Source organism: Mus musculus, chromosome 1 (assembly GCF_000001635.26).
Source record: "Mus musculus strain C57BL/6J chromosome 1, GRCm38.p6 C57BL/6J".
Taxonomy (NCBI): domain Eukaryota; kingdom Metazoa; phylum Chordata; class Mammalia; order Rodentia; family Muridae; genus Mus; species Mus musculus.
In genome coordinates this window covers 49,389,954-49,405,231 of record NC_000067.6, presented here as the reverse complement: position 1 = coordinate 49,405,231, position 15,278 = coordinate 49,389,954, and the positions used below count along the sequence as shown (strand labels likewise).

Genomic DNA, 15,278 nt, shown 5'->3' with positions numbered 1-15,278 from the left:
AGGGGACTAATATCCAATATATATAAAGAACTCAAGAAGGTGGGCTCCAGAAAATCAAATAACCCCATTAAAAATGGGGCTCAGAGCTAAACAAAGAATTCTCACCTGAGGAATACTGAATGACTCAGAAGCACCTGAAAAAATGTTCAGCATCCTTAATCAACAGAGAAATGCAAAACAAAACAACCCTGAGATTCCACCTCACAGCAGTCAGAATGGCTAAGATCAAAAATTCAGGTGAAAGCAGATGCTGGCAATGATGTGGAAAAAGAGAAACACTCCTCCATTGTTGGTGGGATTGCAAGCTTGTACAACCACTCTGGAAATCAATCTGGCGGTTTCTCAGAAAATTGGACATAGTACTAATGGAGGATCCCTCAATACCTCTCCTGGGCATATATCCAGAAGATGTCCCAACAGGTAAGAAGGACACATGTTACACTATGTTCATAGCAACCTCATTTATATAAGCCAGAAGCTGGAAAGAACCCAGGTGCCCCTCAACAGAGGAATGGATACAAAAAATGTAGTACATTTACACAATGGAGTACTACTCAGCTATTAAAAGGAATGAATATATGAAATTCCTAGGCAAAAGGTTGGACCTGAAGGGCATCATCCTGAGTGAGGTAACACAATCACAAAAGAACTCAAATGATATGTACTCATTGATAGGTGGATATTAGCCCAGAGACTTAGTATACCCGAGATATAAGATACAATTTGCAAAACACATGAAACTGAAGAAGAAAGAAGACCAAAGTGTGGATGCTTTGCCCCTTCTTAGAATTGGAAACAATCACCCATGGAAGGAGTTGCAGAGACAAAGTTTGGAGCTGAGACAAAAGGATGGACCATCTAGAGCCTGCCATATCCAGGGATCCATCCCATAATTAGCCTCCAAACGATGACACCATTGCAAACACTAGCAAGCGTTTGCTGAAAGGACCCTGATATAGCTGTGTCTTGTGAGACTAGGCCGGGGCCTAGCAAACACATAAGTGGATGCTCACAGTCAGCTATTGGATGGATCACAGGGCTCCCAATGGAGGAGCTAGAGAAAGTATCCAAGGAGCTAAAGAAATCTGCAACCCTGTATGTGTAACAACATTGTGAACTAACCAGTACCCCAGAGCTCTTGACTCTAGCTGCATATGTATCAAAAGATGGCCTAGTCGGCCATCACTGGAAAGAGAGGCCCATTGGACAAGCAAAGTTTATATGCCCCAGTACAGGGGAACGCCAGGGCCAAAAAGTGGGAATGGGTGGGTAGGGGAGTGTGGGGGGGGGAGGGTATGGGGGACTTTTGGGATAGCATTGGAAATGTAATTGAGGAAAATACATAATAAAAAAATATTAAAAAAAAAAAAACTACCCCAACAAAACAAAAGCCCTGGGCCAGATGGTTTTAGTGGACAATTCTATCAGACCATTATAGAAGAGCTAATACTCCTCAAAATATTCCACAGACTAGAAACAAAAAGAACACCACTTTATTCATTCTATGAAGCCAAAGTTACTCCAATACCTAAACCACACAGAGATTCAACAAAGAAAGTGAACTTCATACCTATTTTGCTTATGAATATTGATGCAAAGATACTCAAGAAGATTGGCATAGGGATTCAGTGCATACCTTTTATTGAATTGGAGTTACTGGAGAAACTACTACAAAAGTTCATGTTTGTAGCTGAGAAATTAGTATAGGCTTAAGCAGTTGGAAGTTGTACTGGAATTCTCACTCTACTTCTCTGAAGTTTTGCTTTCCCTTGTCTAATAGAGGGGGCTTCTTCTTGTCACATATTCCCAAGATTTTCTCTGAATTTTTATTCATTCTCAATATAGTTATCAGCTATCATTCCTATTCATTAACATTTTGGACACACACAAAAATACATTAAAATTAAACATTTATGTAAAATTAAGACTGAAAATATGCATGTATATAGTAAAAATACTTAAAATTAGAAAGAATGGTTTTCTAGAGGTTTAGAGATATCTTTTTAAATATTTTCATGAATTATGTATGTGTGTTGCTTTCATTAGAAAATGAATAAGAGAGGTCAAGTTCCACTGTATTTCAATATAAGAAAAAAAAAAAACAAAAACAGAAAAATCTCTCATGATCTAGTATTACGACTTCTAAGGTTTTGGGGTCGGCCAGTGGCTCACATGTCTGGGTTCAAGCCTGGAAAGCATCCTGGAATCTGGAAGAAAAGAGGAAGCCTAGGCAAGTCGAGAAACAATGGAACCAAGACATGCTAGTCTGTTCAAAGTTCAAATTTTAATGTTGAGGAACATGCCTTATAAAAGGGGGGGGGGGGTAGTCCATTCCAGCCAGTTCATCCTTGGAGCCTGGAACCAGCTGCAGGAGATGATTTGTGTAGTTTCCAGAATAGCTCCAGGGGCCTCTCAGCAGGTTAGCAGTATCTTGAAGAGAAACAGCAGCAGTGGCAGAACAATAGAGTGATCTAGGTAGGAAGGCTCCACCCTAGATAATCTTCTTAGTGGCAGCAAGGTCAGGTTCTGGCTTAGCCTGTTTTAGGCTTATGGGAGGCTACACTAAGTTTATAACCAGAATGAGTGAAATTAATATGTCAATATGTCCAAGTAACATGAACACTCTTTATGGAAGTATCATTCACAAAAATCTAGAAACAATGACACACTATATTTCCAAAACTGATGACTCAATAAAGAAATTTTGATATGCAGAATTTAATATGGTTCAGTTACAAATACAAAAAGAATTCTGCATCTTATTTTAATGTGAATGTAGGTATAAGTCATTATAGTAAATGAAATATGTCAATGAAACACAAACAAATGTATATTATCTTAGATGCAGAATCTAAAACTTGTTGGTCTCAGAGAAGTTGGCAAGAGAATATCAGTTGATAATGATTAGGAAGGGTATGAGACAAGGGAGAAATAGGGGAATGATTGGCTTTCAAATTTCTCTTAGAAAACATATTCTGGGATTCTTTATGAAGTAAAGTTTAACAATTTAATAGAGGTGATATATATACTTCATACATTCTAGAAACATTAGATATGGTCATGTGTTATTAGTATTGTCAACTTGACACAATAGAACCATCTCAGAAGACAAGCCTCTCAAGTGCCTGTGAGAGACTGCCTAAATTAGGTTAGCTGAAGTGGGAAACCACACTTGAAAAGTTAGTAGCAATTAGTCCAAGGCTGAGAGCCTGAACTGAAATGGAAAGAGAAAGCAAGCTGCTGTTGACTCTGTGAATTCCCCACCATAATGTTGTACCCTCAAGCTGTGAGCCAAATCAAGTCCTTAGGTGAGTCTTGTCAAATTCAAGACAAAAGACTAGTAGGTAACATACTTCATAAAAATGATAAATTGTTTTTTGTTTTGTTTTGCTTAATGATAAATTTATATATATGGTTACATTAATTTAAAAGTTATCTCATTTATAAAAATATATAACCAGTACATGTTACTACTTAAATATGCTTATTACATGTGTAAAATTTAGTGTAAATTAAAAGTAATATAAAAAGAAGAAAATAATATATAAGTACAGATAGGGCTTAATGAAATGATGCCGGTCTGTGTTATCATGGTTGTTGCTCTTGCCATTGCTCCAGCAATGTTCATGTAGCCTTATCTTAGGGAGACTGTTTAACTGCTAACTTCCTGGGATGTGGTTTTTAAAATCTTTCCATTCCCTCTAGCAGAATATTCCATGAACCATAGATTCAGGAGCTGCTATGTGGATGTATACATGGGATCTAAGCTCCTCTCTGTCTGTGATCTCTGCCTTATATCTAGTTTTGTTTTCTGTGAGGGCCTTCATTTGATGCAAGGAAACATCTCATCCTTGAGTGGTGGTCGCTGTACTTTTCTATGGTATAAGGATACAATTTAAAATGTAATTAGAAATCATGCTAGTCTATCACATTGGCGGTAGTAGATTATTATCTGAGATCAATGGCCTTAAATGCCCTGAGAAGTCTGCTAGATTTCAAGTACCAGGAATGATTGCCTCTGGTTAAGTGCCCCTTAAGTAAAACTAAAGTGTTCAAATTGTGACTAACACCTTATTGCACCTTTATGGGTATCTTGTCATGATTGTTATTGCTGTTTCATAGATGTTGCAGATGCATCAGAGTTCTAATTGATTCCCACACTTTGCGAATACTTCAAATGACAGGAGAGTAAGAACTAGTTTATCCATGGATGAACCCTTTATTGAATCTTCAACCTTGATGGTTATATTTATACAATTATGTTTATGTATGTATACACACACATACATATATATATAATTATATTTATATACATATGTATATAGACACATATATATGTGGGTGTGTCTATATACATATGTATATATATATATGTATGTATATATATATATACATATGTATATAGACACACACACAATAATAATCAAACAAAAGTGCTGGGTCCCTCACTCACCGCAGACAGCCTGCCTTGCTTAGTGTTCTCCAACTGCTGCCCTACAGAAATGCCTCATCTATTCACAGTCCTTTGCCAGATGAGACCAGTGTCCCCAGCACTGGCTCCTCATCTCACTTGGGCCTATGCCAAAGATATAAAATTTGGTGCGGATGCTTGAGCCTTAATGCTTCAAGGTATAGATCTTTTAGCTGATGCTATAGCTGTTACAGTGGGGTCAAAGCAAAGAACAGTGCTTATTGAATGGAGTTGGGGAAGTCCCAAATTAATAAAAGATAGGGTCACTGGCCCAAAGTCAATTTCATAAAGGATAAATACAAAAATATCGGACATAAACTTGTTCAGGTTGTTGCCAATAACACAAACGAAGAGGCTGGGGATGGTATTACCACTACCACTGTTCTGGCATGGTCTATTGCCAAGGAGGACTTTGAGAAGTGCAGCAAAGGGCCATGAGAAATCAAAAGAAATGTGATGTTGGGTGTTAATGCTGTAATTACTGAACTTAAGAAACAATATAAACCTGTGACATCCCCTGATGAAATTGCTCAGGTTGCTACAATTTCTGGAAATAGAGACAAAGACATTTAAAATATCATTTCTGATAGAATGGAAAAGGTTGAAGAAAGGGTGTCATCACAGTGAAGGTTGGAAAAATCCTGAATGATGAAGTAGAAATTATTGAAGGCATGAAGTTTGATAGAGGATATATTTCTCTAGAATTTTATTAACACATCATAAGGTCAAAAAGTGTGAATTCCAAGATGCCTATGTTTTTGTTGAGTGAAATGAAATTTTCTAGTGTCCAGTCCATTGTATCTGCTCTTAAAATTGTTAATGCTCATCAGATGCCCTTGGTAATAATTGCTGAAGATATTGATAGAGTAGCTCTAAGATCACTGATTTTGAACAAGCTAAAAGTTTGTCTTCAGGTTGGAACAGTCAAAGCTCCAGGGTTTGGTGACAATCAGAAAAAACAGTTTAAAGATAATAGCTAATGCTACTAGTGGTACAATGTTTTGAGAAGAGGGATTGAATCAAAACCTTGGAGATGTTCACGCTCATGTCATAGGAAAACTTGGAGAGGTCCTTTTCACCAAAGAAGATGCCATGCTTTTGAAAGGAAAAGGTGACAAGGTTCACATTGAAAAACATATTCAAGAAATCACTGAACAGCTAGACATCACAACTGGTCAATATAAAAAGGAAAACTGAACAAGGGACTTGCTAAACTTTCAGATGGAGTAGGTGTTTTGAAGGTTAGAGGAACAATTGATGTTGAAATGAAGGAGAAGACAGTTACAGATGCTCTCAGTGCTGCAAGAGCAGCTGTTGAAGAATGCATTGTTCTTGGAGAAGGCTCTGCTTTGTTGAATCTCAGCCTTGGATTCATTAAAGCCTACTAATGAAGATCAAAAAATAGGTATAGAAATTATTAAAAGAGCACTTAAAATTCCTGCAATGATGATTGCTAAGGATGCAGGTGTTAAAGGATCTTTGACAGTTGACAAAATTCTGCAGAATTCCTCAGAAGTTGGTTATGATGCAGTGCTTGAAGATTTTGTGAACATGGTGGAAAAGGGAATCATTGATCTAACAAAGGTTATTAGAACTACTTTACTGGATGCTGCTGGGGTAGCCTTCTTGCTAACTACAGCCTAAGCTGCAGTGACAGAAAATCCTAAAGAAGAGAAGAACCCTAGAATAGGTGCAAGGGGTGGAATGGGAGGGAGTATAGGAGATGGCATGTTCTAACTCCTACAATAGTTCTTTGCCCTTATCAATAAACTGTGATAGGAAGCTCAAGGCAGATTCCTCACCGATAACTTCAGAGGAGTCACCTGAAAAAAGTGACTGAAGAGAAAGCTGGCTGATCACTATAACTATCAGTTACTGGTTTACTTTGACAATATATAACAGTTTAGTGCTCTCATTGTCCATGCCTACAGATAATTTATTTTCTAATTTTGAATAAAGACATTTGTATATTCCTGAAAAAAATCAAATAAAAGAGACTATCAATAAGAGAATGGGGATAGACGTGGGAAAGATTGGAGGAAGATAGCTGGGAATAGATGGAAGGACGGAAGTTAAGGAAAAAGGAGTGTAATTCAGTTTCAATTAAAATTATACATATATAATTATTAAAATAGAATGAGACTGTGCATTTTGATCAAAATTTACAATTATAATATAGAAATATATCTTAAAATGTATAAATGTGTTTACTCTTAATATAATTTTTTCTTCTTGAAATAAGCACATGCTCAATTTTAATTAAATTTGATTACTTAATTAAACTATGATGCCATATCTTCCAAGCAATTGCAAAACCATTGACTATTATTCTTGTCAGGAAAAGTGGTAAATGTACATAGGCAACTTAGGAATCTATATCCTAACCTTTATTACTGGAAAGGCTTACATCAGAATGAATGATAAGTTTTATTTTGTTTTGGTTTTGTGGAACATTCATATGCAGTAGGAAGAGGATACTTGGAAAGAGAGGCCAACATTTAGTAAATGAGGGAATGACACATAGTCAATTATATTCCTGATTATTAAACCAACACAAGTTTAAAGACTGCTCATTATTTAACAAAATCAATAGATGAAACAAAATATTAAATCAATATTTATTAAGTCTTTACTGAGTTCGTTTATGATATGGCAGAATTTTATTGCAGTTTTTCTAATATGCTGGAAAGCACACTCTTCTGTTTTTCTTCCTTCTTCTAATATGCCATGAAAATTATACATGACAAATATTGCTGATATCCTTATCAGTGGATACATTCCTGCATATAACAGAGTAGGAATCTATCTTTTTTCAAGAACTCACAATTAAAGAAAAATTGCATAGAATCTTAAGTAAAAATACAGAATATGTATATTGGCTTGTGCTATATAAAAGTCAAATTGTTAAAAAAATGAGGTGTAGGTAAGTTACATATATATATATATATATATATATATATATATATATAGAGAGAGAGAGAGAGAGAGAGATGAGAGATGATTAGTATAATTTTTTAATTTTCTTTTTTTCCCATTATAATTATTCTTTAATCTTTTTATACAGTCCAGACATTATCCCCTCCCTGTGTGCTCTCTGATTGTTCCTCAACCCATTCTTCCTCCACCATCTCCAAGAGAATGTCCTCACTCTCCCACCCCCACCCTGCCAGACCTCCCAACCTCCTGGGGCCCCAAGCCTCTCAAGGGCTATGTGCATCTTCTCCCACTGAGGGCAGGCCAGGAAGTCCCCTACTATATATGTGTTAGGGGCCTAATATCAGCTAGTATATGATACCTGGTTGGTGGCCATATCCTAGAGATCTCAGAGGCTTGGTCAGTTGATGGTTTTCCTATGGGACCTCCCTCCTTCTCATCTTTTTCAAGCCCCTCCCCAATTAAACCACAGTAGTTGCCAGCCTCCATCCATTGGTTGGGTGTGTATCTGCATCTGACTCACTCTGCTGTTCTATGGGCCTCTTGGAGAGCAGACATTATAGGCTCGCCTCTGAATGCATACCATAGCATCAATAAGACTGTCAGGCCTTGGAGCTTCCCTTTGAGCTGGATCCCAATTTGGGCTGGTCACTGTAACTTCTTTCCCTCAGTCTTTTCTAAATTTTTGTCCCTTCAGTTTTTTTTTGTTTTTTGTTTTTTTTTTTTTTTTTTTGGTTTTTTGTTTTTTTTTTTTCACAGAGAAAATACTGTGGGATTGTAACCCCATCCCTCCACTTGATGTCCTGACTTTCTACTGGAAATGAACTCTAAACATTTCCTCTCCCTACTGTTGGGTATTTCACCTAACATCTGTCCGTTTGAATCATAATAATCTCTCATCTTCAAGGTCTCTGATACATTCTATGGGGTACCCCCTCCTACCTCCCAAGGTTGCCCATTTCCATTCTTTCTGCTTGCACTCCTTTTCCCCCTCCAAATACCTGAAGATGTCCCTCTTTTCCCCTCCTTATCCCTTTTCCCATCCAGATCACTCTTTCCCTCTGCCAACCATGATTGTTTTCTTCTCTCTCTCAAGTGAGTTTGAAGCACCCTCATTTGGGCTCTTCAGCTGGTTAAGCTTCTTGAGTTCTGTGTATTGTATCCTGGCTATTCTGTACTTTTTTTTGGCTAATATTCCCTTACTGGTGAGTACATACTATGCATGTCCTTTTGGTTCTGAGGTACCTGACTCAAGATGATATCTTCTAGTTCCATCTATTTGCCTGCAAAACTCATGATGTCCTCATTCTTAATAGCTGAGTAGTATTCTGTTGTGTATATGTACCACATTTTCTGTATCCAGTCTTCTGTTGTGGGGCATCTGGTTGTTTCTAGCTTCTGGCTCTCACAAAGAAGGCCATTATGAAACAAGTGCCCCTGTGGCACACTGGGACATCTTTTCGGTATGTGCTGAAGAGTGGTATAGCTGTGTCTTCAGGTAAATCTATTTCCAATTTTATGAGAACCCTCCAGATTGATTTTCAGAGTCGTTGTACCACTTTGCAATCCTACCAGCAATTAAGGAGTGTTCTTCTTTCTCCAGATTCTAGCCAACATGTGATGGCACCTGGGTTTTTGATCTTAGCCATTCTGATTGGTGTAAGGTATAATCTCAGAGTTGTTTTGATTTGCATTTCCCTGTGACTAAAGACTGTGAACATCTCTTTAAGTGCTTTTCAGTCATTTGAGTTTCCTCTAGTACTATATCCCAGATTTTGTTTGGGCTGTTTGGTTCTTTGGATGTTAACTTCTTGAGTTCTTTAAATATTTTGGATAATAGCCCTCTATTGGATGTGGGTTAGTGAAGATTTTTTTCCAAATCTGTAAATTGTGAACTTCTGGGGCAATCACCATTCCTGACCTCAAACTATATTACAGAGCAACCATGATTAAAAAAAAAATAATGGTATTGATACAGAGAAAAACATGTAAATCAATAGGATAGAGTTGAAAACCCAGAAGTAAAACTACATAGTTATGAACACCTTATCTTTGACAAAGAAGCCAAAAATTTACAATAGAAAAAGAAAGCACCTTCAATAAATAGTGTTGGTCTAACTAGCAGTCTGTATGTGGAAAAATGAAAATGGATCCATAGTTGTCTCCTTACAGAAAGCTCAAATCCAACTTTATCAAGGACCTCAACATAAAACCAGATACACTAAATCTAATAGAAGGGAAAGTGGAGAAGAGCCTTGAACACATAGGTACAGGGGGCAATTTCTTAAAGAGAACTCCAATGGCTCAGGCTCTAAGACCAAGAATTTATAATGGGACCTCATGAAACTGAAAAGCGTCTTTAAGGCAAAGGATATAGTCAATGGGAAAAATCAGCAAACTAGTAACATTTCTGTTTCAATGATGAAGTACCATGACCTAAATCATCTTAAAGAAAAGAGGATTATTTTGGTTTATAGTTCCAGAATCATAGAGCTCACAATGGAGGGGAAAGCATGGAACCAGAACCACAAAGAAGAGAAATCACATTCCATTCAGATATCATAATCAGAGAGGTAGAGAATAGGAAGTAATCTTATTAAAAACTTAAAAGCCAACTAAAAGCCATGTATTCTCTCCAATCACTGCTCCACCTCCTGTTTTACAGTCTTTCCTCACAGTACCACAAGAAGAAAATATTGGTGTTCAGATAAAGAAATATGATTGGCATTTACTATTCAAATGACACCACTTACCTATAACTTTATAGTTGATCTGTACATCAAATTTACTTAAAAGCAAATTGAATGTAGATTTTCATTATTATAGAATCAACTCAGTGAAATTATAGAAAAATCTACACTAGAGTATAGGATTGAATATTAGAATAAATTTAAGACCGATGTAAAATAGCTTAAAATTCCTGTTGCATCTTGGTTAGTAGTCATCTGGCTTGTAACAAATATCTGCTACCAGATGGACCTCTAATCCCACAAGCTAACCACTCTCCATTATTTCCTGAATAAACCATTAGTTTTATATTCTAGTATTCTTCCTAACACATTTTAGATGCTGTTGTGTAAATTGAAACATTTTTTTCCTGCAGTGAAGATTCTTAATTAGGAAGGTAAATAATTCTAAATAGCTTCAATAAGTTCCTGAGGTTGAACAGATTCAGTAGGTCCTACCATTACAGAGTGATCATTAAAAGCCGAGAGTCCTTCTCAAAATTAGTGAAGCTGAACAACAAAGAAGGCACTCAGGGAAGAAAAGCTATGAAGGATACTGAGACTAAAACTGATACTTGGAAGAATCAGAAATCAGCTCAGCTGCCTGGAAAAGGAGTAAACCTAATAAAGCACTCAAGAACCTCCTTCTTCAAGCTCTTGAGTTGCCTGCAGGCTCTTCAGGGTGCTCTAGCTTCCCAGATTTGTGAGATGTTTTGCATGCAAGAATAAGCTTTCATCATCAAGTTGTCTTTAAGTCACGTTTACTCCTATTGTTAACCTTTCCCTCATATTCTTGTAAGAAACTCCAATAAAAGTTACTGCTTCAACAAATTGGACATTGGTGGTATCTGTTCTGTGGTCTGTCATGGGTTACTCTTGAGGGAAAGAAGACTTGTGTGTTGTTTATTTCCAGGAAGCATTTTGTCACACAATGGATGCCCACATGTGAGATTTGGATCCAAAGCCCTTCTTCTTAAGAATGTTTAAATGTCTATAGTTTCAAAAGTTTTGTAAGTAGGTCGGTGTCCTTATCCATCCAATGCGGGTCTATCCTGGCTACAGGAGGTAGCCTCTTTAGGTTCAATATCCACATTGCTATTCATCTATGCAACAGTCACTAGCATTAACACCTGGGAGCCTCCCCCATTCCCAAAATTTGTCCTGTCTAAAAGAAATGCAGAGACAAAGATGGAGCAGAGACTGGGGGAATAGCCACCCAATAACTTGCCCAACTTGAGACCCATCCCATTGACAAACATCAATCCCTGACACTATTAATGGCACTTTGTTATGCTTGCAGACTAGAGTTTAGCATATCAGTCCTCTGAGAGGTTTCACCCAATAGATGACTGAAACAGATGAAGATACCCACAGCCAAACAGTGGATGAAATTCTGTGACTCTTAAGGAAGAATTGAAGGAGGAAATGAAGTTCCTGAAGTGGATAATAGCATGACTCTTGGGATCTGTCAAAGACTGAGCCATCAAACAAAGAGCATTCCAGGGATGGACAGAGGGTACTGGCACATATGTAATAGATGTATAGTTCAGACTCCATGTGGGTTCCCAAACAATTAGAGGAGGAGTCATCTCTAAAGTTTTTGCCTCTCAGTAGAATCCATTCCCAACATGGCTGCCTGTCTGGCCTCAGTGGGAGAGGGTGTGCCTAATCTGCAGATACTTGATGTGTCAGGAAGGAGGGCTATCCACAGGGAGGCCCATCCTCTCAGAGGAGATGGGAAGAGAAAATGGGGGAAGTGGCTCTGTGAGGGGGTACCTGGAGTGGGGGCAGCAATTGGAATGGGAAGAAAGAAAGAAAGAAAGAAAGAAAGAAAGAAAGAAAGAAAGAAAGAAAGAAAAGAAAGAAATCATCTATATTGTCATTCCTTCCTGCCAGCATATATATCAAGAATTTCTTGTATATAGGAATACTAAGAAATGGAGAGAAACAGGGTAGTGGTGGTACATGTCTTTAATCCCAGATCTTGGGAGGCAGAGACAGGAGGATCTTCAAGTTCCAAGATAAGGCCAGACTCATCTACTAAGCAAGTTCCATGACAGCAAAGACTCCATAGAAAAACCCGATTCAAATAACAAACCTAAGAACAACAATAAACTTTAAAAAATGAAAAGGAGAGAAAAAGATACATTATGTCTTATCACCATGACAGATAGCATGGCAGTATGACACCATCTGTTTAAATTCAAATGAAGAAAAGTCCCAATTAAACAAGACGATTTATCATTTCATTCTTTCTGTTGGGCAGTTGATGGATAGCAAATGTACTGATACAGTGTGCAAAGATAAATATATTTAAAGTGACGTGATGAGTTAAAAAGAGCTGTTGGGAGAGTGAGATTGCTCATTAGGAAAGAGGACACGCTGCACAAACTGATGACTCAGTCTGATCTCTGGATCCAAGGTGAAACAAAAAAACAAACAAAAACAAAAAAACTAAATCTAGAGACAGAAGAGTAGTATCCAGTGCTATGGTCAAATGAGCCAGAAACTATTGGATACACTCCCCCCTTTCTTTCTTTCTTTCTTTCTTTCTTTCTTTCTTTCTTTCTTTCTTTCTTTCTTTCTTTCTTTCTTTCTTTCTTTCTTTCTTTCCTTCCTTCCTTCCTTCCTTCCTTCCTTCCTTCTTTCCTTCTTCTCTCTCTCTCTCTCTCTCTCTCTCTCTCTCTCTCTCTCTCTCTCTCTCTCTTTCTCTTTCTCTCTCTCTCTCTCACACACACACACACACAGAAGCATACTTGAACATATGTGCACAAATACTGTAGTAATGACCTTTAAAAGAATAGGTGGTAAAAATAATATTTTAGACTGAGACAATTTTATTTCTGAGAGTTTGCTGATTGTATGGAAAGTTCCTATACTTGAGAACTCCACTTGCCATCAACTATGGGGTTGTTAGTAGCAAACACCTCAGAGAGACAGCAAAGGGGTACTGTTGAGTAAAGGGTCCAGGAATGGTGCTCTATTTCTCATACTAAATATACAATGAAAATATTTATAAAAATCTGCTCTAGGCATCTTATAGAGCTAGGTTTCGATAGTGTTAATCATAATTATTAATGTCAATCCACAGATTAAGTCATCAGCAATAATCACCAAATAAAATACTAAAGGACCATTTAAATGGGAAAGATCTGTATCTATCCTAAGCCACAGTAACTGGAGAGTGAGAAGAAATTAAGAGATCTCCTGTGCTTGCTAAAGAGATAGAAGTCAAGGCTTGATGTAGACTAAATTCCTACCTGATCCATTACATTTCAGACTACAAATATGTAAAGATGGAAATGAGTATAAAAGATTTTGTGAAAGTTTTTTTTTATGTACACTAAATTTTAGTGTTGAATCTTCAAAATGGTAAATGACTGTTTTCTTTTTGTTTTTATTGTTATAATGTATTGTGTATATTTTATTGACTAGTCTAAACCTGATACTTATTTTTCTACATTCATCTACAAGGGACTATATAGATCCAAGTCCACCCAGTTTCTTGATGTAACAAATAAAATATATGGGAACTCTTGAAGGTAAAAAATGATTTCAATGTAATATAAAATAGATATCTACACTCAATCATTTGAGAAAAAGAGGATTTAAAGAGCTATAAAGACATGAATCTAGATTTTTTTTAAAAAAAGCTTTATTTTTATTTATATCAATGTCATCTGCTTTCTTTGAAGGTTAGTTTTCTCAATTAAATTCATACAGGATGAGTTTCTGGTTCATTTTACTACAGCCCTGGAGGTCATTGATCAACCTCTACCAGCATATGTCATTTGACAAATCTGCCCATGCTTCAGGAGCTGGTTTCAAAGCCATTTCCATACAACACCCTTCACTCTATCTTTCAGAGGTTTCTGAGTGGAAATATTCCAGAAACTTTATAATGTCTGTGTTTAAATACATAAATATATTTACATATATGTAAATATTACATATAATAATTACATATGGAAATATATTTGTGTATTATATATATGTATATATGCATATGCATACATATACATATATGTGTGCAATAATGTAGTGATGAAACTTCAGGGAAGTTTATAAAGTTAAATGAAATTCTGTAATATAGGACTGAATTATTAATGAGAAGACATGAATTGTGGAAAATCAGTTGTCTCATCTTATGTCATGTGGTTGACTGGTAAATGTGATTTATATATTTTTTCCAATCAGAAGAAGAAAGTATTAGACTGAAAACTTTCACTAAAGGATAATATCATATTATAAATATGAAAGTCCATCTCTAATTAATTTGTATTTCTATTATACAATAGGACTGTGGATATCATGTAGAATCATCATAGTTTCAGTGAAAATTTGTATTTCTGATTCTGCTTCTTCTTATGAGTTTACTGGTATGCTCTATTTTTTTTTAATTTTGCTTCCTGAGTTAATTCTATTGACAGCTTCAAAATGATATATTTTCCAAGGCAAGTATGAGCTAGTGGATATAAAAGAAGTTGTTGCAGGTATTTTTTTGTTTGTTTTTGTTTAATTTTAGAAGAGGGATTTATAGAAGAGAGTATGATCTTGGATTATGTCTACTGTCAGTGACACCTGCTCTTAAGGTAATAATCATTCTTCTCTCAGTGTCTTTGTTTTATCCTATCTTGGAGCCTTGAACATAACAAGACATGTTCTATCCCAGTATTGAACACAGAGTACTGAATTTACTTTTTAAGTTGTGGCATTAATGTATACATGCAATTATTTCTAGCTCTTCTGTGTTCATGATTAATAATAGGATACCTGATTTTGGAAATGAATAGAAATCCCAAAGTAAACTTAGCTCTCTGAACATTTAATCATGATATGATGTAGGACGTTTCTGATCACGTTCCCAACCTACTTTTCTGGGATCACTCTTTTGGTCATATTTTGGTACTCCTTTCTGTGTTATCTTTAAGGGCGAGATATCCTGTTTGAGTTCCCTTAAACGCTTGCTCTGTTTCCTATGCTGAGCTTTGTCATAATCTTGTAGGGTGTGTGATTGGGGAATCGCCTGTTTGAAATAAGATAGCTGAAATGCCATGACTTGCTTTCACCAAAGAGAACAGCAAGCCTCGAAGAATACTCTGTCTTGAGTTTTACATTTTCTCTTTGATTTTCTTGAGTTAAAATTA

General features: G+C 36.5%; 1 pseudogene; it reads left to right on the top strand.

Annotated features, from left to right (window-relative positions):
* Positions 4,433-6,448, top strand: Gm6757 (predicted gene 6757; annotated as a pseudogene).